General features: G+C 42.4%; 1 pseudogene; it reads right to left on the bottom strand.

Annotated features, from left to right (window-relative positions):
- Window positions 1-4,214: 4,214 nt before the first annotated feature.
- LOC148018637 (uncharacterized) overlaps window positions 4,215-22,231 on the bottom strand; it is a 34,894-nt pseudogene continuing 16,877 nt past the window's right edge.

Raw genomic sequence — 22,231 nt, 5'->3', positions numbered from 1 at the left:
AGTTAGTATGCTTTAGCTTTTGTGTTTGCTTTTGTCCAAATAAAGAATAAAGCGGTTGGGTAGCCCAAGAGTCGGGTAGTGCCCAAATACAATGTCCAATAATGAATATTTAAACCGTGCACCCATGCATATACAAAATAATAGATATATGTCAAGTGCTTCAATAAATAAGCATGCCTAAATAAATATTAGCACCACACCTTTCATGATAAGACGCACGCCCATAAAAAATGATAATTTCTTCTAAGTAACTTGAATACATGCTATCACCCAGTGCTTCCCAATGCCATTGCCGCCTACTCTACACATCAACTGAAGCATTCACAATTGTTAGAAAACAATCAAATTAAATCGATAAAAGTGAATACCTAGCAATTTTAGCTACAAAATAAATAAATAGATCGAAACTCTGTCCCAACGTTAATTTAATACGAGTGCGTACTCTAAACTCAAAAATGTCCATTAATTTAAATATATATTTTGCATAATCACCCGCTATGGAATCACCCACTTACACATTAAATTAACGTGACACCCGAAAAGGACAGGCATCCTTGTCAACTTCTCGCACAAGAAATCCACCTTGTCTACGAGCCTAGTCTCATGAAATCCACAGTGGAATTTTCATCAATAAAAGCAATCACAAAGATTGTTCCAAAGGAGCTGAATGTTCAAATGGGACAGAGATTTTAAAAAACTCTTTGCATGCAAAGAGTGTCTGCCTATTTCTGTAATGGCTTCCAGCTCTATGTGGATTGTGGCTCGATGGAGATGAAGATGAGTTTATAGATTGTGACATCAAGTTATTCATCTAAGAGAAATTTTTGAGTCCCTTTCAATTTGCATTTATGAAGAAATTTGCATTTCAACTACTTGTATGGCTCTTGTATGGTAAATAATCTTGAAGCTGATGCAATATTTGTGTACACAAGGCATGGTGAGATGGCCTCATTTCTTTCACGTTGCCAACCAAATTGTCCAATCTTTGCCTTCACCTTGCCCTTAGAAATCCTAGACGAGAAATTAAACTCAGTGATGATGAGTTTGTAATAGCAGAATTGTGCATGGTTAGTGAGAAATTCCAGTAGACCATGAACTCTGAAATGGCTAGTGACTCTTTTGAAAACAAGCTCTGTCTTGAAGAATGCTTACATCCAACTTCAATCTACACACGTCCCCTATGATTCAAATCAGTGCTGCAAGTAACAGACAAGGCCGTTATAGCTGAGCTGAAAAAAACTACTATCTAATGAGGATAAATGAGGAAGATGAATCTCTACATAGTGCAGGTAACTCCTTCTTCATTCGACCTTCCTTGGCAACACTCTCATGCACCATTTCCTGCCTTACAGTGGATTGATGTAGTACATACCAATGAGCATGATCTTTTTTTGACCACATCCCCTACCTTCACCAACATGTTTCAAGGCATGTTCAGTGGTCGCAGACAACCACATGACAATCTCAGTAAATATCTTTTGAATCTCATATGTTAATGTCCGGGAAGCCATTACCTAAGCTCAAACTTGAGAACAGCTACAATTTCATGCCAGAAAATCTTATAGGTTTTCCAAACTTGGGAATAGAGGTTTTTTAGTCAAAAGCTGTGGTGAGAGTTCTTCTTTCAAGAAGCAGGTATGTAATCTTGAACAAAGCACATCAAGAAACTTCTTCTCTTCGAAGCACAAAGAGTGAGAGGGGCTTTTCTTCTCTTCGAAGCACAAAGAGGCATATCAAGAAACTTATTCTCTTTGAAGCACAAAGAGGGAGAGGGGCCTTCCGACAACAGCTCCTTGTGTTCGCCTTCTTTTTCTTTTGTTGATGATGATGAAAATGAAGGATGATTCTTCTTGTCAAATGGAGGCCTGTCTATTGCCCATGGTGGCACACGGAGAGACAAAGCATCTGATGGCGGTGTGGATTCAAAGCATGTTTGCTATAGATGGTGGCACACATAAGAAGAATGGGTTGATCTCCTTCATGGAAGCTTGAGAGGAGATTGAAAACAAAGAGAGAGAAAGACTCTCCCTAAAAAGTAACAGTAATTATACCCTCCACTAACTCTTGTTACCACTGTTTTAAGAGAAATACCTACAAAATTGGCCAAAAATGACCCATAAATCTGGTCTTCCAAACTCCAAACTTGGTCCAAGACTCCATTAATGCACCAGACCTGCAGCCCTTATGGTCCAAAAATCCTTGATAACTCCACTACTGCTCCATGTCATGTCTGTACATGTGTACCTGTGGCTCTTAAATCTATGTGACAGATTGAAAAAGGATAATTGAATGGAATGTTGGCCAACTAGATCAAGAATCTATGGCTCTAATATCTTATTAACTGTACTTGGTCATCCATCTCTTCCAATATCTGCCTTGAAGCTTCAACCCTCAAGGTTGGATCTGAGAAGTTTAGGGTACTTCGATACTCATGACCATACAATGCTTGAAAAGGGGTCATCTGAATGCTTTGTTGGTAAGAAGCATTGTAGGCAAATTCAACCAAGGGCAAGTATTGAATCCACCATCTTGGTTCATGGCAGCAGTGTGCCCTAAGCATATCCTCGATAACTTGATTGACTCGCTCTGTTTGGCCATCAGTTTGGGGATGGTAAGCTGTACTAAAATAGAGTTGAGTCCCAATGACTTCAAAGATAGCTCTCTAGAAATGTGATGTGAAGAGAGAATCACGCTCATTAATGATTCTTTTGGGTAGCCCATGTAGCTTGAATATCTCCTTGATAAAAAACCTTGCAATGTCTGAGGCTTTATAGTTTGTCTTTACTAGAATAAGGTGTGCAACCTTAGTAAGCATGTCAACCACAACCATGATGGAGTTGTATCCTCCCTGAACTTGGGGTAGGCCAACAACAAAGTCCATACTAATGAATTCCCATTTCATTTGGGGAATGTTAAGTGATTGCAACTTTCCTGGCATTTTGACATGTTCGGCTTTGATACGTTGACAAGACAAACACTCAGTGACATATTTGAGAACATCACCTTTAAGCCTCTCCCAATAGTAGCTCTTCCTAACTGCATTGAGAGTCTTGGCATGGCTAGGATGTCCTGAAAAAGGGGAATCATGAGCTTCCCATAGTATCTTCTGCTTAAGTGACTGGCTTGCCGATATACATAATCTCGTCCTATAGTAGACAAGTCCACTATTGATAGAGAATTCATGATACTTAGCCTGTAGCTTTTGGTCCTGGTCCTTGATAGGGATCTCTCTTAGCATCTTTTGATAGGCTGGATCATGGCATGCTTCCTCTCTAGCTAGCTCAAGTATTGGGTTTTTTGGCATGGACACCTTTGTGGCTAGAGATCTAGCCGTTGATGGGTTTTGTAAGATTAGAGAATTAAGGAATGCCTTGCGACTGAGTGCATCGGCAACTTCATTCTCCTTTCCCAGTCGATATTTGATTTCAAAATCATACTTCTCCAGCACTTCAATCCACCGACATTGCCTCATGTTAAGATCGTTCTGGGTAAAGATCCACTTGAGACTTTTATGATCAGTTGCTAGAGTAAACTTGTTATCCAATAGGTAGTGTCTCCAAAGCTTTAGAGCATCGATGACAGCTAACAGTTCTAGATCATGGGTAGCATAATTCTTCTCATGGCTCTTCAGTTTCCTTGAAGAGTATGCTACAGGATGACCTTCTTTTATGAAGACCCTATACCATCCAGTCAATCCAAGAAAACTGTGTATTTCTTTGACAGTTGTTGGTATTGGCCATTCTAGAACATCTCGGATCCACTGAGATTCCTTCCGCTGATACAATGAATCCCAGATATTCAATCTGACGCTTGAATAATGCACACTTCTTCATCTTGGCATAGAGCTTATGCGCTCTCATTGTCTCAAGCACAATCCAAAGTTGGAGTTCATGATCGTCCGTCTGTTTGGAATAGACTAAAGTGTCGTCGAAGAAGACGAGCACGAAGTCATCAAAATATGGCCTAAAGATATCCTGCATTAACATGTTGAAGGTGGCAGGCACATTCGTAAGCCCGAATGACATAACTAGAAACTCAAAGTGTCCATATCTTGTGTTGAAGGCCGTCTTTGGGATATCTTCTTCCTTGATCCTTATCTGATAGTAACCAGACCTGAGTTCAATCTTGGAGAAGATCTTCACACCTTGAAGACGATCAAGAAGCTCATCTATTCTAGGAATAGGGTACTTGTTCTTGACAGTTGGGCAACAACATTAAGCTACAATGGCGAGAGTGACTAGACATGACAGTCCTGACAATAGATGCTCCTTGAGAAGTGTTGCATAGACGACCCAAGACCTCAGTAGAGACTCCATGTCAGACTGTGCAGTTAGGGCAAGAAGGCCACACTGCAAAAACACATACGTGTTGCATTCGGACTGCATCTAGTCAAAGCGAAAATCAACAACATCAAGCTACAATGGCGAGAGTGACTAGACATGATAGTTCTGACAATAGATGCTCCTTGAGCAGTAGTGCTGCACAGATGACCCAAGACCTCAGTAGAGACTCCACGTCTGACTGTGCAGTTAAGGACTCAAAGGCATGTATCAAAAGGCTCAAAGCTGTAAACCAAGACCCGAAAGACGAAGACATAGTGCCACCTGCTTATCTTCGGGTCAAACTCGCTGCAAAAAGAGAGCATAGTGTTGATGCTCTCGTTGATGAAGGAGCAGATTTCAATATCTTGACTTAGGAAGCATAGACTCTACTAGGTCAACCAGAGCTCAAACCGGCTGATGCAACTCTTAATCCTTACGGGGAACACCCACAAGCACTTCTAGGGAAGTGTAGAATACTATATGGTAAGAAGTCTGTATATGTTTGTTTCTTCATTGTCGAACTCATATAATGTTTTTTAATAACTTTCTTTATTTGTTGACTATGCAGCATATTCTATATAACCATGCTCCATACTTTATTAAACAATATGGATCTCTATCTATCTGGTCAACCCAAGGTATGGAAAAATCACATTATCAAGCAAGAACAAAATATTTCAGACACACAAGACATGGAGGTGGAAGACACAAAGCCAACAGTTTATTAGAGGTCTTTCAATGGTTCTATCGACAAAATTGGCATAAATTCAAGCTTAAAGATACAACCACATCAAGCAATATATCATCTTTAGCAAGGACTATACAAATTGTTACCCAAAGAAGAAAAGATAGATATTTAAAATACCCGGTCTCGGTGTACATGGTGTGGGTATCAGCGGCTGTGCGGGTACATGATATAAACTCTGTGCATATCCATGCCATACTGTAGGGTCATGTATCGGTGTGGGTGAGCGTGGTTCTCTGATCTGCCTCCATGCCTCTGCACAATCTCTGCTCATAAGAAGGTGGTATATATCCCAATATCTCTCCTCCTCCCATTCCTGCTTTTTACGGCGGGTCAAGCGGTGCATGTGTCTCTGCGCTTGTCTGTGTGTGATCTCTCCTCTGGCCTCCATATCGCATAGCTGTCGACGTAGATCTCTAATCTCATCATCATACCACCTGTTCTGTGGCATGGTACCGGTCCAAGGGGGGTGCGTATATGTGTGATGTGGAAAACTGAGTGTAGCAGAATCATGCAGAATGTGTGTGATATCAGTGGTCAGTGTATCAAGGAGTGCGTATGGATCAAGTGACGTGATGTGCTCCTCCAGATGCTGTGAGTAAATATGTGAGAGCTTATGAGTGAAGTGTATGGTAGTATGCATGTGGGGTATGATATCTGCAGGTGGTGATGGTAATGAGGTGAGGAGTGAGAAACTGAGAAAGGTGTGATCGGCACCGAGTGGAAGTCTCCCAAGGCCGAAGGACTCGATAGTATGCATCCCATCGATCGGTCCGAGCAGATAATCTACAGTACTCTCACCCCCCCATGTGGAAAGCATGTAAGACCTCTTGAATATGGCCATCGTACCATCCCGTTATAAATAACGAGATGATGTCTACTACCAAGCTCAAGTAAATGCCCTCCATACCCTGTGGCGTCTGGCCCAGTATCTGCTGACTCCCTACTGATCCCCAACTCCTCAGGGTCTAATGCTCTCATGATCTCTGGCTGCTCCATATCAAAACTCTCACACTGTCGGCTCTGTGTGCGCCCGTTGAAGTCCCCCATAAGGAAGACCTCACCCAAACTAGAATACAGAATAATGTCCTCTGAGAGCTGTGAATAAGGGGAGGGGGAATCTCTGGCCTGAATATCACCCTGCGTAGTAGCATATCTGGACCCTCGTGGTGAAAAGTAGCATACTGCCATATAGATCCATCTCTCATCTGATATCTGCACTCTGATCCATATGTAACTGGCCTCCTCATCTCGTCTCACTAACTGGATATATCTCTGTATCCCCTGACGGAATAGAACTGCCACCCCTCCTGAGCCCCTAGATGTGCTCTGCCTAGTAGTAGCCCAGTATGCAGATACCCACTCAAATCCTGTAATGCGTGGAAGCCCTCTCTCTGGGCTCTCATGTGTCTCTGTGAGGCATATAACATCATGGTCGGATAAAATCTCCTCAAGTCTGTCCGGTCATTACCATAGGGAGCCGTTGCAGTTCCAAACTACCACACGTATCGGGGTTTTCTGTACAGTCCTCTGCCCCGTCTCATAGGCCGCGCCCCCCTATTTGGTGGGGTGTCCATCTATAAAAATCCGGCCATCTCGATAGAAGGCCTTACGGCCTTCTAGTATCTGTGGCATGCATGCTCGTCTGTGTGCAATCTGCATCTGAGTCAGGTCCTCATCCATGAAGATGGAAGCCTCAGTCATCCCTCGGAGCGAAATCCGCTTCCGAAAGAAAGCGGCTCTGTCCTCCGGTGTGCTCATATGTAATATTAGAGCTCTGACCCTAGTAGTATCTCGTCTTGCATGCCATGCCTGAGTAAAGGGCATGCTCGTGTACCCTAGTCGGGTGCATAGCCCGCGTGCATCCTCCTCCGAAGAGGCCCCTCGGGGAGCCCGGTAATACGCACGTTCAATCTGCGCGCGTTCCTGAGCCTCTCCTCCTCTAAGGTCTCCTGAACCCGGACTACCTCCTCCTTTTTATTTTCTTCTTGGACCTCCTTCTTAATGTTCTTCTTCACTAGCTCAATCCACCCCTCCTTATTCAGAGAGAGAGAGAGAGGACTAGGCTACCATAACGGAGGGAAAAACAATAGAGGAATAAAAGAAAGGAGGGAAAAAACTGAGCGCCATGCTTTTCACCAATTTGAATTTCGATTACATCAGTCTTTATCATTAATCTAGAAACATCATTAAATAAAAGTAGCCGAGACTCTATGCCATTAATGCAAAAGATGTCATAATCACGAATATAAGAGACTAAAAATACATAATAAAAATACAAATTCGTAATATTATTATATTTATATATTTTTGTAAAATTATTTTTTAATTTTTTTAAAATAGAAGTTCCGTTACGGAGGCTTCGCTCTTATTGGTCTAGAGCACTCTCTCTCCACATCCTAAAAGGCATTTTCGAGATCTCAAAACTCCCCTAATGGCTCAAGGGTATTATGCACGCAACCGATGGATTTGGGTACCAAGACCCCTTGCTAAACCACCTCGGTCAGAATCCCAAATTATGTCAAAAGCAAAGAGGCGTAGGAGGAAACCTGAATGAAAATCCAAGTCTCTAACAAAAAATATGGGAGTGATTGAGCCCCTCATGATTGAAATCGAGAAACCAAACATGACCTGTCAAAAATTAGATTCTCAGCCTAGTGTACTTAGCAAGCAGATAACAAAGGTAACTATCGAGCATGCACAAAAGCCATTAGGGCCCAAAGAGCCTTTGATTTTCCAAGAGAATAACAGGCATCATAGGCACAACATTGCTCATGGCAAGGCTGATCGCTCAACAAAGCAAATGACACAATTTCCTAATAGCCTTGAGCAAATCATTCAGCCAGTGTCAAGTCCACCTAAGAGTCCTAGATCTCCTAGATCCTCTTTTTCCAAACGGACACAGGAAGCACAATAGCGGTCGTCAATGGCGGCTATTCACTCCCAACCTCTATCTCCATCAAAGCTTCCAAATGTCCAAGAGGCAGGACACAACACCACCCTTAGCTCTCAACCTAAGGATATACCTGTGCAATCCATCGTGGCTAGCTCAATTGATACTCGATCTAAGCAAGTGAATGCTGTAAGGGCAACAAAAGACACGACCACTTCCAATTTCCCTAAGGACTTGACACCGCAATCCACCAATAGTAGCAAGTCCACTAAACTAGCTACTAGTACTTCAAATCAGGGATCACAACAGTCACAGCCCTTGGCCTGGACATTGCCCCTTGCTGAACGTGTCCTTAGTAGTTTACCTGTGAAGGAGGTGTTGCAACCATCTTCATTAACAACTCTAGCACTTCCAAAGCGCCCAAAGCCTAGGCTGGAGGAGTTAAACACATGGGAATTGGCTGAAAAGCTAAACTCTTCCACAAGGGAGACAGTTGTACCCTCACAACCTGGCGAGGCTAATCAGCAAGCCATGGCTATGTCCCATGAGGGCACACTAGAGAAAGGAAATGCTAAGGCCCAACCAAGCACAACAACATTTGACCTAGCCCAGGGTCCTGAGTTGTTGAGAGATGCACCTTCACTAACCAAGAAAAAGAGGAGAAAACAACGAAAACAACAACAATTGTAGGTGGTTGTGAACCCCAAAAACACTGAGACGAAGAGCGCTGGAGAGCTGATGAATAAAGCATCGAGTCCATCCACCAATGAACCCATTGATGCCTCCCCTAATAGTGGTGAAACCTCAGACACATCCGTGTGCTCTAAAAAATCAAAGCAGTCGTTGCCATCGATGGCTGCTTGCAACGCTCAATCCACCGACAATGGAACTTGCATTGACCAATCAAGAGTGGACATAACGCTGTCACAATAGGGTGACAAGCCTATACCAGTCATGACCAAGGAGAAGCATGACGCAATAACAAAGCCTCAAGAGACACATGAAAATCCTAAGAGCATAAGAAATCCTAGCATTGGCCAAACTTGCGCGTCAAGGCCTGAGCCCCTAGTTGCGCTAAAGCCCAGGCAAACCCCTAGAACCTTGCAAGAGATAGCAACCGAGCAAGCCCTCGTCGAACATAGAAGTATCACAGAATGCTTAACTGAGTTGGATGCTAAGCTCAAGGTGTTCTCACATGTCTACGTCTTGGCAGACATGGGCGCATTCCCTAAAGAGCAGCTCAAAGAGTACTTGCCATTCCCCTTATCTTGAGAAGAGAAAGAACATCTTGACGAGCACTATAACAGGCTTCTGTATGAACACATGCGAGTCATCTTTGGCGAGGAAGTCGACGAACTGCGCTTAACGGTCACATTCAATGATACACTCTGCCAACCAAATCTCTTAGAGATAGAGCAACTAAAGTGAATATCAGAGGGCCGAAGTCAATTTGAACAGCGTTGGTGTGAAAACCACGATGTAGCCCAGATCATGACAGCCTCAGAGGAGCGATTGGCCAAATGGCGGTCTCAAAGAGACCCAACCTATGTGGCACCAACTTCCCTTCAAGTACTAACTGCCATTCGAGGTACGGACTTAGCTGAACCTAGCCAAGAGAACCCTCTATGTGATAAGGTTCTCACTGAGGAGGAGTTACATGTTGCCAATAGACTCGGACAAGGTTCCATGCTACTCGATGTTGCAAAATATGTATCGATATTGAGTAAGGTGCCACGAGTACTGGATGCGTGTGCCATGCTCCAGTATAATCCAGAGTTCTATATTTGGTTTTTATCCTCATGAAGTGACATGGATTCATGGATATGTATGTAAATAAACAATGGCTTTTGTGACCGGTATAGACACTATCAACACACACAAGCAATAATAGTCAAGCGTAGGGAGAAGAGTTGGGATCAACAGGCTAAACTCGCCTGGTCCTCCTCTCACCACATATTTAGAAGTTGTGTGACCATTTCCACCTTCGGGCGGATGGCATGCACCTCTCATTGCCACCATGGGAAGCCCTGACCAACATCTTCGATGGTGTAGGCGAGGTGCAATCCCTCCCTATACACCTTTCCCTTTCTGGTCTATCCTTCTGAGGATGAACCCTGCCCCAATCCATGACCACCAATCCACATAACTCAGTGTGAGCCAAGATCTGCTAATGGCTGGAGGCTAAATGAACGTCATCACGAGGGCCATCCCTCTACAACAAGCACTGCACATCTCACCCCTCCCCTTCTCGGCATATGCACTTGATAACCCACATTATAATCCCTTTCATGTGAATGGTCTTATCCTATGTCAAGGCCTAATCCTTGGTTTTCATCTTGCACGTCCCCCTACGAGAAAAACATGGAGAACCTAGGGCAGCTGGCTTACAGAGATGCTCTTCGTGGATGACAGGAACATACAGCACACACCCCTCAACCGGTGCACTACGTGCCCACTTTCAAAAGGCATGCAAAGAAACGAGATCCCAAGCGACACCGCCCCGAATGAAGGCTGAAGAATCCCCGAGCCAGGGGAGTCAAAGCTCAAAGAAGCACACAAGATATGGCAACACCAGTTGCACAAACCCCCAATGGACGCTCGGGCATTAGGTCCTCAAGGGTAGACAGGGTAGCTCGGGACAGGGAAGAATTCAATGAATTGTTCAAAGGCATTTTGGAAACGGTGGCGGCCAAAGATTACACCATTCATGTCCCGGCCAACATGTTCCCTGCCCAACCTCACGGGAGCCCCGCACCAGGAGAGCCTCAGTCACCTGACCACCCGGACTCACCCTGCCTTGTGCAAATCGACTAAGCCCCTATGATGTACAAGCAACTTGACAAGTCATCATGCCATAAATTTTTTGTCTTTTGATGAGTAAAAGAGCAAGCTCCCCACTTGTACACACTTCCTTTACCTATCGTTAATGTATGCCACATCTTTAATGAGCAATGGAATAGGCATTGCAATTAACATCATAGCATTTTGAAAAGTTATGTCTTAACATGATTGCATTTGTTTGATGTACTTAACGCAAGCAAGCATATACTCTCATGAAGTGACAAGTGGATGCAGGATGACACAGGTCTTCGCGTAAACATGTTCAACGCCCAGGTCACCGCAAGAAGGCTCATAGCCTCAACATATTGCAATGGTTGTACTTAGACAAAATAAAGAAAAAAAAAGAAAAAAAAAGAAAAAAAAGAAAGAAAAAAAACCGATAAGAAGCACCCACGATCACATCACCGCACCTAAGGGTTCTCAAATTAGGTGCGTCCAGTGACCTTGGTCGGCTAGCTCCGTCCCTAGTCCCCTAGCCCCTTGGCATCCCCCACAATAATTCAGGGCACATCAAGGGTAGGACAGACCTAAGTAAGCTCGTCTCACCTATGGTTAGACCTGTCACCCTGACCCATTCTCACAATTCCCTCTTGCACTCAGCCTTAATACCATTGCAATCAATTGTGGCAAGCACTGCACGAATGGCCATGAACAATACATTGTCCTCATCGCACAAGCCCAATGCATACCAGCTACCGATAGTACAGTATCTCTGTGTCCTATTCTATTACGTCGTGCAATTACAATGCACAGGATGTTGCATACACCTTCACGTGTACTTCCTCCCACCATGGATGACTTTGCTTCATCCACACGTCGTTATGAGAAACCAGCCCGCAGTCTTCTACCTATATAATATCTAAGTATGTACGAGCACTCACATAATATCTGCACCGAAGTATATACACAGTTTGGGTCGTCAAGTGCAGGACAATACTCTCAGCTTGCTTAGAGTTCGACTTGTCTCCCAAACTAATTGAACTATGTCTTGTGCACAATAAAGAAGACTAGCACTACCCTTAGGGAGAAATAACCTATGAGAGGTTTTCAATTACAGGTATTGAAGACCCCAACAAGGGTGTCATTCGCTCTTCATCAACACTCAACTTTGAATTCCTATCTGTATCACCCTATAAGCCTGCCATTGTACTCCATCAGTGCAACCCCCCCAAAGAACAACCCTACCACCAACTCCCATTGCCCTACCACCTACCACTTCACCCACCAACGTGCCCCCAATGACCTTCCTCCCCACCACTACCAACACTCAGCCATGGCAACCATAGACGTCCTTGCCTCCCACATCTTCGGTGCATGCTGACGCCTACTACCTACGACGGTGAGTGCCATGGGACTGGCACTCGTCTAGGAAGGTGGTAATGTTAACCCCAACACGAAGAAAGCAAAATGAAATAAAAAAGACGCAGGGCAAAGGCGGAAAAAAGGTAGCCCGATTGAAGAAAGAAGAGGATAAAAGGCCAAAAGCGCAAGGGCAATCTTAAAAAGTCCAAGGCAAATGCAAAAGGAGAAAGGTGCAATTTTAAATACAAAGGCACACCTTGAAATCTTGTAAAAGAGTGCCAGGCGGTGGAAATTTCGGAAAGCTAAAATAGAAGACAAAGACAAAGGCCAAGGCAAAGAGAAATGGAAGACAAAGGCGCATAAGGAAAAGGGCAAGTCAAAACTTTTGTAAAAGAGCGCAAGCGCATCATGGTTTAATTCAAGGGGCGCTGGGCTCTCACCCGTGCAATTTGTAAATGTAGACGGGCGGTGGAAAGGAAGCTAGGAAGATAGAAGGATAATGGGAAAAAGGGCCTAGGCTACGGCCGGCCATGTAAAAAAGGGAAAAAGGGGATGACCGCCCAAAAAGGGATTTAGGGTTTTGTATATAAAGTTGAAAAGTAAATGAGAAGCTCATTCTTGTGTGTGGCAAAAAGTGGCTCTCTTCTTCTTCTTCTTCTTCTTCTTGTTCTTGCTTGCATGAGCTTGTGCTTGAGAGAGGGAGTGTGAGAGTGTGAGGGAGTGAGTATGTGAGGGTGAGGGACCGTGGGATGGAGAAGCTCTTCATCTTCTCCTCTCTTCTTCTCTTCTCTTCTCTTCTCTTCTCTTCTCTTCTCTTGCTCGCTTTGATGGAGCTTGGAGCGTGGAGCTTGAGGATGGAGCTTGCTTGAAGCTTGCACTTGGATCGTGGATGTAAACACCCCGAACAACGTAGTATGCTTAACAATTATGATATTCGCTTGTTTTCGAGATTTAATATAAAAGAGAATGAACACTTAAAGCTAAAAATGAAAATTACTCACAAAATTACAGCCATGAAAATGTAAAAGTAATGGAGACAAGATTGAGGGTTGAAGATGGGCAACCCCCCCCACCCCTCCCCCCCGAAGGAATGTATTTCTGCTCAACCCAAGTCCCTTAGGGAAGAGCTTAGTTACAATCAACCTGAGAGTGAGGAGAAGTAATTCTCACTCTCACAAGATCATGTAAAAGATGTACAAACACACATGCATTATCTATTATGCAATGATAAGAACTGATTTCTTTATAGTATGAGAGAATAAAGAGGGGAAAATCAGCCTTTCTCCATCGTTGAAAAGTAGTACATGGATAGTGCTTGCTTCTTGTTGCTAAAATGGAAGAAAGAGCTTGAGAAGGAGGTGTTGTAATGAATTTACAAGCTTGTTGTCTTGTAAAACAGCACTGATAGAAGAGGGAATATTGAGGAATTTGATAATGGAGAAGTGGGGGATGATGATGGGGTTGGATGGGGCCAGTTTTTGGCTATCTATGGGTGCTGTACATGAGTTTACAGCAAAGAAAAATGGTGCTGAATGAAGAAAAAGGAAAGGGAAGAGCTAGTACAAAAGGGGAAAGTGGAGTAGCGCAAGACAAGTGTCCAGCCACATGTCATGAGATGTGACAAGTGGTGGGACACTTGGAAACTTGTGTGACAAGTGTCTTGACACTTGTCTCTTCTCTATGGCCTTCCTTTTTGGGTTGAATACTATCAAGAATAGAAACAACCAAATTTAGTAAGCACAGTCAGAGTACAAAACTTACTATTTTTAAAATGACATCCCTATTTTTTAGGACTAGCATTTTTAGGCTAATTCGAGGCTCCTAAAATTTAGGGACCTCCTAAAATTTAGGGATCTCCTAAAATTTAGGGACCCCCCCCCCCCCAATATGGGTGTCATATGAAAGCTTTTTCCGTGTACATCGTAAAAACGGTATCAGAATCTTCATGTGACTTTCCTATGCAAAGAAATGTGCATTTCAAGCTTTAAGCCCACACATACACATTATACAAGCATTTCATGATCATGCCATCTTGTTGATTGTAACTGTCTGTTCTGGTGGATCTAGCCCACACTTCAAGGCATCAATCCTTTCTGTGTGCGAGTCTAACCCTGATATGTGTGAGTTCTAGTCACAGGCGCCCAATCGGGCCATATAGATGGAAGTGTGAACTATCTTTTCTCTAACCCACCGCGTGGGTCCACCATAACCAGTGACCACTCATCAGTGGCCAGCTCCAATGCACTTTTCTTTATATCTAATTAGTGCAAAGGAAATAAGTTTAATAAATCATTATAAAGACAAATTAATGAAAAAGGATACAAATTCTGTTTCTATAGAGTTGTGACAGCCCTCTAGCTTTTATTCAGTTGTCCTCAGCTGAAAAGCTTCTTGATATGGCTGAAGAATGTTTGGGTAATCCTTCATGAATTTTTCATCTACCCACTGTGCATCTGTTGTGGGTAGATTCTTGAATTTTAGTAAGAATTTTCGTGTCACAAGGCCACTTCTCGTGGTTCGATCCTTGAGAAACAAAATCTTTTCAGGTTCCAAGAGTTGCTCTGTTTCTTCAACTTCTGGGGGATCTTCAGTAATGGGTTCCTTTGGTTCTGGTCCTATGTAAGGTTTTAGCAAACTTACATGAAAAGCATTGTGTATTTTCCAATGAGCAGGAAGCTCAAGTCGATAAGAAACTTCATTTATTTTCTCAATCACTTTGAAGGGTCTAAAGTATCTACTGGAGAGCTTTGGAAAAGATGAATTTTGACCAAAACCTTGTTTGAGCCTGCTTTTATCAAACTTTAGCAAGACATATTGACATTTTTCAAAAGCCAAGGGTCTTCTTCGTTTATCTGCTTGCTTCTTTTGTCGCTCTTGGGCAACTTTGATAGTGGCTGGAACTTGATCCATTGCGGTTTTTAAATCTGAAGCAAACTCATCAGCAGCAAAGATCTTATCTTTAGTGCGAATAACTGGAGGAGGAATCACTTTACCCTGTACTATTTCATTTGGAGCTTTCCCTCTGTTTGGCCATCAGTTTGAGGATGAAAAGCTGAGGAGAACTTAAAAGTGGTTTCCAAATTCTCAAATAAAGCATGCCAAAAGTTACTTGTGAATTTGGAGTCTCTATCTAAAATGATCTCAAAAGGCATACCATGTAATCTGAAGATATGTTGAATGAAAAGTCTTGCAGCTTGTGCGGATTTCAATGTTTTATGACATGGAATAAAATGTGATTGTTTGCTAAATCTATCAATTATGACCCAAATCATATCATGACCTTGAGGTGTTCTTGGAATACCTGAGATGAAATCCATTGTGATAGATTCCCATGGAACTTTGGGCACTGGAAGAGGTTGCAACAATCCTGGAATCTTCTGCCTATCATATTTGGATTTTTGGCATACCAGACAAGCCTCAAATAAGTTATGTGTATCTCTTCGTAATGTTGGCCAATAAAAGTAGCGCTCAATTGCACTTAGAGTGGCTGCCCTCCCTCTATGCCCTACATAAGGGGGTTCATGACTTTCTTTAAGCACCTTTTGTCGAACAGGAAGAGTGACACAAAGGCGATTGTTCATGAGAAGGTAATCGTCTTTGATGGAATAATCTGGATGAGAACCTCCTTGCTGTAAATTTGACCAAATTGCTGCAAAATCAGTATCTTCATCATAAGTATTCTTCATTGTTTGAAAATCTTCATGATGAGCCACTGTAATAGTTGCAATGCGAGGCACTCTAGAAAGTGCATCAGCAACTACATTTTGTTTCCCTGGAGTGTACATAATTTGAAAATGAAACATAGACAAGAATTTTTCCCATCTTGCATGTTTCTCCTGTAAATGCTTTTGAGTCTTGAAATACTTCAAGCTTTGATGATCAGTTTTAATAAGGAATTCATTGTCTAAAAGATAATGTTTCCATATCTTTAAAGCATGAACCACCGCTAAGAGCTCCTTTTCATAAATGTCATACCTTTTCTCCACATCATTTAGACGGCAGCTTTCAAAGGCTACGGCATGGCCTTCTTGATTTAGCACTGCACCAATACAATCACCGCAAGCATCTGCTTCCATCACAAATGGTTTTACCAGATCTTGAATGATAAGAACAGGTCCAGAAGTAAGAGCTGTTTTTAGCCTTGTGAAGGCTGCCTTCTCTTTTTCCTCCCATTGGAAAGAGATCTTCTTCTTTGTAAGGTCATGAAGTGGAGAATCCATATGTGAAAAATGCTTGATGAAGCGGCGGTAATAAGAGCATAAGCCAAGAAACGATTGCACCTCATGTACATCATGAAGATGAGGCCATTCTTGGATTATCCTGATCTTTTCAAGATCCATCTGAATCCCTTCAGAAGAGATGACATGCCCAAGGTAATTTATTTTATGCATGAAAAATTCACTCTTTTTACCATTTACCAAGAGTTGATTTTGTTGAAGTAATTGTAGAACAATTTCCAAGTGTTGATGATGCTCCTCTTCATTCTTGCTAAAGACAAGAATATCATCAAAGAAAGTACCGACATATTGTCGATGCTCTCTAAAGATGCGCTCCATCATTCGATTAAAGGTGGCTGGTGCATTGGTTAATGCGAAAGGAACCACCAAGAATTCATAAAGACCGTATGAAGTGTGGAAAGCAGTTTTGTGTACATCTTGTGGTATTACCCTAATTTGATGATAACCACTCTTAAGATCAATGCGGCTAAAAACCTTTGAGCCTCCTAGACGATCCAAAATGTCGTCAATTCTAGGAATAGGAAACCGATTGTTCACAGTGAGTTTGTTGAGGGCTTGATAATCAATGCACATCCTGAATGTGCCATCTTTCTTTTGAACAAGAAGAACCAGTGAACAAAATGGTGAGCTACTTGGCCTAATTAGCCCACGGTTGAGTAGGTCTTTGACTTGCTTTCTGATTTCTTCTTGTTGAGGACAGCTCACACGGTATGGTGCTATATTAGGAGGAGAACTGCCCGGGATAATATCAATATGATGGTCTTCTGGCCTTTCTGGGGGAAGCTGATAAGGAAGATATTCCGAAAAACAATCATTATACTTTTCCAAGAGCTCAAGTCGCTCTTGGTTTTCAGCATTCATATTATCTTTTACATCAGTGACATAAAGCAGACAACATTGAACACAATCCTTAATTGCTCTAGAGACTTGTATATGGCTTACCATAGGTATGGTTTCTCCAGAAACTCCAGCTTGGATCTCGTACTTCTTGCCTTTGTTGGTGAGTTCTACCTTCTTTTTCTAAGAGAACATGGTTGAATCTACTCTATGATTCCAGGGCATGCCAAGAATCACATCGCAACCATCAAGGTCTCCGATACAGAAGGTATCTTCGTCAGTGTAGCCTTGAATTTGAAACTTGAGCTTGCCAATGTAGAGTATCACAGTCTTCACTGTGTCATCTTCATCAGCATTTAAAGCTTGGCAAACTTTTGCCGGAGTGTCCATCTCTTCATTCTTTAATCCAAGCTCTTTAGCTAATTGCAAGGAAATGATATTTTCATTCGCCCCAAGATCTATCAAGAATAGTGCTTGCTTACCTTGCAACTGTCCCCAAGCTTTTAATAATTTGCGCGTCTCTGGAGTGTGAGTTGTGTTTGCAACTACATCACTGATAGCATTGATTTTCACTGGCGACTTAGGCTTGTTGTTAGAAACCTTGCTTTGTTCCTTGTTTGGACATTGCTTCGCTATGTGGCTTGTTTGTCCACATTTAAAGCACTTCCCTTCTTTCATGAAGCATTGCTTTTCTTCTTCGGAAAGTTGCTTTGCTTATGGGTATAGATTGGAGTGAAATTGAGGAGCATTAGGAGGTGCATAGGGCTTCATCTTCTTTTGATTTGATGGCTGCTTTTGCCGTTATTTTTGTCCTTCATTTGGGGCTGAATACTCCTCATCATCAGCTACTCTCTTCTTATCATTCTTTTGGAATGATTTGTTGCCATTGTGCTCCATTTCCCATGTCTCAGCATGGTCAATGAGTTCCCTGACACTAGAACAATGATAATGATTAAGAGCAGTACGAAGTTTAAAATGCAAACCTCCTTGAAACTTCCTAAGCTTTTTCGAACTGCTGATCTTCTTGAAATGTTGGACCTTCAAAAGTAGCTCCCAAAATCTCTTGGTATAGTCACCAAGTGACTCATTTTTCCTTTGCCAAAGCCGATCCCATTCCATTTTTACATCTCTTTTGAAATGAACAAGAAGAAATTGGCTTTGTATCATGCGAACAAAGGACCGCCATGATTTTGGGGCAGCATGATCATATTCCAACCCCGTCCACCAAGTATGGGCTAAGTCGGTTAAATGTAAAGCTGCAAACTTAATCTTTTCTTTTTCTTTATACTTGTCACGACCATACAAAATTTGAAATTGACGAATAAACTTCAGAAGAAGATCAGGATTTCGGGAACCATCATACATACTGAACTTGATCTTCTTTTCAAGTTGAGATAGTGACTTAGTCTTCTTCTTCTTCTTATGCCTTCATCCATGCCCGGATCTTGAGGTTGAAGATGATGAAGTGCTTGATGGGGATGAAGATGGAGACGAGGGTGAAGAATGTCGATGCCTTTGACCATGATGAGGTCTTCCACGAGAAGGGTGTGACTCTTCGTCACTAGAAGAGGGTCCATCAGAGTAGGCGCTAGATGACTTTGAAGAAGAGGATGAGCTTCGACGCGATCTCTTTCTTTGTCTTGAAGTAGAATGGGATTGTCTCTTAGAAGTAGTTGGACTTCTTGATCGGCTCCTTTCATTGGTATGGCTTTGTCTCCTTGAAGCAGATGGGCTTCTTTCCTTGAATTCTTTCGGATTCTCAACTTTTTCTAGTTTGAGAAGTTGGTCACGAATTTGCTGATTCTCCTCTCTAAGACTTTGAATGGCTTGAAGGATAGCACTCGACTGATCCATTGAGACTCTTAAGAAAAAAAAAATGCTCAAGCACTCAATGCAAGGGCTGAAAACAAACAAACTTATAATTGTAAGCACTACCAGTGTAGGGGTGAGGACCGAGCCAAAGCTCTGATACCACTGTAAATGCTTAACAATTATGATATTCGCTTGTTTTCGAGATTTAATATAAAAGAGAATGAACACTTAAAGCTGAAAATGAAAATTACTCACAAAATTACAGCCATGAAAATGTAAAAGTAATGGAGACAAGATTGAGGGTTGAAGATGGGCAACCCCCTCCCCCCCCCCCACCCCCCCTCTCAGGAATGTATTTCTGCTCAACCCAAGTCCCTTAGGGAAGAGCTCAGTTACAATCAACCTGAGAGTGAGGAGAAGTAATTCTCACTCTCACAAGATCATGCAAAGATGTACAAACACACATGCATTATCTATTATGCAATGATAAGAACTGATTTCTTTACAGTATGAGAGAAGAAAGAGGGGAAAATCAGCCTTTCTCCATCGTTGAAAAGTAGTACATGGATAGGGCTTGCTTCTTGTTGCTAAAATGGAAGAAAGAGCTTGAGAAGGAGGTGCTGTAATGAATTTACAAGCTTGTTGTCCTGTAAAACAGCAGTGATAGAAGAGGGAATATTGAGGAATTTGATAATGGAGAAGTGGAGGATGATGATGGGGATGGATGGGGCCAGTTTCTGGCTATCTGTGGGTGCTGTACATGAGTTTACAGTAAAGAAAAATTATGCTAAATGAAGAAAAACGAGCTCTTATTTATAGGAGAGGGAAGAGCTAGTATAAAAGGGGAAAGTGGAGTAGCGCAAGACAAGTGTCCAGCCACATGTCATGAGATGTGACAAGTGGTGGGACACTTGGAAACTTGTGTGACAAGTGTCTTGACACTTGTCTCTTCTCTATGGCCTTCCTTTTTGGGTTGAATACTGTCAAGAATAGAAACAACCAAATTTAATAAGCATAGTGAGAGTACAGAACTTACTATTTTTAAAATGACATCCCTATTTTTTAGAACTAGCATTTTTAGGCTAATTCGAGGCTCCTAAAATTTAGGAACCTCCTAAAATTTAGGGATCTCCTAAAATTTAGGGATCTCCCCAATATGGGTGTCATATGAAAGCTTTTTCTGTGTACATCGCAAAAACGGTATCAGAATCTTCATGTGACTTTCCTATGCAAAGAAATGTGCATTTCAATCTTTCAGCCCACACATGCACATTATGCAAGCATTTCATGATCATGCTATCTTGTTGATTGTAACTGTCTGTTCTGGTGGATCTAGCCCACACTTCAAGGCATCAATCCTTTCTGTGTGCGAGTCTAACCCTGATATGCATGAGTTCTAGTCACAGGCGCCCAATCGGGCCATATAGATGGAAGTGTGAACTATCGTTTCTCTAACCCACCGCGTGGGTCCACCATAACCTGTGACCACTCATCAGTGGCTAGCTCCAATGCACTTTTCTTTATATCTAATTAGTGCAAAGGAAATAAGTTTAATAAATCATTATATATACAAATTAATGAAAAAAGATACAAATTCTGTTTCTATAGAGTTGTGACAGTGGAGCTACCAGAGTGCACGGGAGAGGAGGTAACTCAAACGGCATGGAGGTAAGCTCACTACACCCCTAGATATGGATGGCGCATCGGCTATGTGAGAGGTAGCCATTAGTGCTCGGCTTGGAACGATTGAAACAATAAGTAGTCCGTGGGACTTGGCGGTTGAGCAAAAGCTCCCACAGGAGAGAAAGAGCAGATCTATACAGGATTATGTCACGGAGGTTAAGACCATTGCGGATTAGCTGGCATCTGTTGGCTCACAGGTTGAAGACAAAGACATGGTTGCTGTGACTTTGAATGGCTTGGGGCCTGAGTATAAGTCTTTTGACACGTCTGTGTTTGTGAGGGCTGAAATGCCTGATTTTAATGAGCTAGTTGCATTGCATATACATGAGGAGGTTAAACTTGGCTTGGCTACAAGGTCAAGCAGTTCTAAAAATAAGGATGCAGTTTTTTATTCGAATCAACGCGGCCGTGGTAGCCGAGGTAGAGGCTATGGATCTGGCAGAGGAGGCTAGCAGAATGCATCCTATGGCAATAACAACCAGTAGGTATCAAACACAAGAGGTGGTGGAAACTTTAGAGGTAGGGGGAGATCTAGCCCTAGAGGCAGAGGCTCTTGGCAGCAGCAGCGACCATCTGACAATCCCAACAGGGATAAGGATTGTCACTATTGTGGGAAGTATGGGCATATTTCCAAGGACTTCTGGAAGATGAAGGGCAATCAGAAAGGCAAACAGCATGGACACTTTGCTACGTCTAGTCAAGCAGATGATACTTTAGGAGAGAGATTGTTTGCCATGCAGTATGTAAAAGACAGGGCTGCTGAAAAATGCACTGATGATGTAGTTTGGTACATTAATTTAGGGGTATCGAACCACATGACCCCTCACAGTGATTGGTTTACTGATATGGTGGCTAAAAAACATGGTTATCTCTGTACAGGTGATGACACGCAACATAGCATTGAGCATAAAGGCAAAGTGCCTCTTATGGTTCATGATGGCAGAAAGAAAAATTTGCATGATGTACTACATGTTCCATCGATTACGAAGAACTTACTGTTTGTCGGTCAGATGACGGAGCAGAACTTGCAGGTTAGATTCAATAAGCATGGCTACTTTATTGAAGAGTTTGGAAATGGATGCAAGTTGATAGCTTGCGGTCACAGGAATGGAAGAATGTTTACTCTTGATGCTACCTTGCCAGAGCTGAATTCAGCTATGTTTGCCCATGGTTCTGGCACTATCAGAGATTTGGAAATTTGGCACAAGAGAGTGGGGCATGTAAATTTGCAAAGGTTGCAAATTATGTAGAAAAAACAGCTCGTTATAGGTTTACCCAAGTTTCAATACTCAGATATTGGTCATGTATGCGATGCTTGCCAGTTTGGTAAGCAATCCAAGTTGCCATTTATCAAGCATGTAAGACAGAGTACACATCCATTGCAGTTAGTGCACTCTGATGTTTGGGGGGCAGTCCATAATGCATCTATGGGAGGCTCGAAGTATAATGTGACATTCATTGATTATTACAGTCGCTATACTTGGGTTTACATTCTGAAGACAAAGGATGAGGTGTTTACTGTTTTTTAGCAGTTTAAAAAGCAGGTTGAAAAGGAATT

The sequence above is a fragment of the Lygodium microphyllum genome, chromosome 21 (assembly GCF_053477565.2).
Source record: "Lygodium microphyllum isolate KBCC chromosome 21, Lygodium_microphyllum_v1.1.10, whole genome shotgun sequence".
NCBI classification, from domain to species: domain Eukaryota; kingdom Viridiplantae; phylum Streptophyta; class Polypodiopsida; order Schizaeales; family Lygodiaceae; genus Lygodium; species Lygodium microphyllum.
Note: the sequence above shows the minus strand (reverse complement) of the source record. Positions and strands in the feature narration are given on the sequence as shown.